This window comes from Morone saxatilis, unplaced genomic scaffold (genome assembly GCF_004916995.1).
Source record: "Morone saxatilis isolate NCDOM2014 unplaced genomic scaffold, NCSU_SB_2.0 Contig17, whole genome shotgun sequence".
Lineage (NCBI taxonomy): Eukaryota > Metazoa > Chordata > Actinopteri > Moronidae > Morone > Morone saxatilis.
In genome coordinates this window covers 24,791,814-24,792,069 of record NW_023339729.1, presented here as the reverse complement: position 1 = coordinate 24,792,069, position 256 = coordinate 24,791,814, and positions in this window count along the sequence as shown.

Genomic DNA, 256 nt, shown 5'->3' with positions numbered 1-256 from the left:
GAGAGAGAGAGAGAGCCTGGAGCTGAACACAGATTAAAACATCAAAAGAGGAGAGAGGAGGCTGCAGTGAACACAGAATCTCAAGCAAACAAGGGGCAAAAATGATTTCTGGTTTAAGTGTGTTGTTTTTATGATCCTCATCATGCAGGGAATTAATAAGGAACATGAGCAAAATACACAGCTTCATAGTTTCTTAATCCAGATATTCAATTTACTCAGACATGTGAGGAAATTTTATTTTATAATATAATAATAT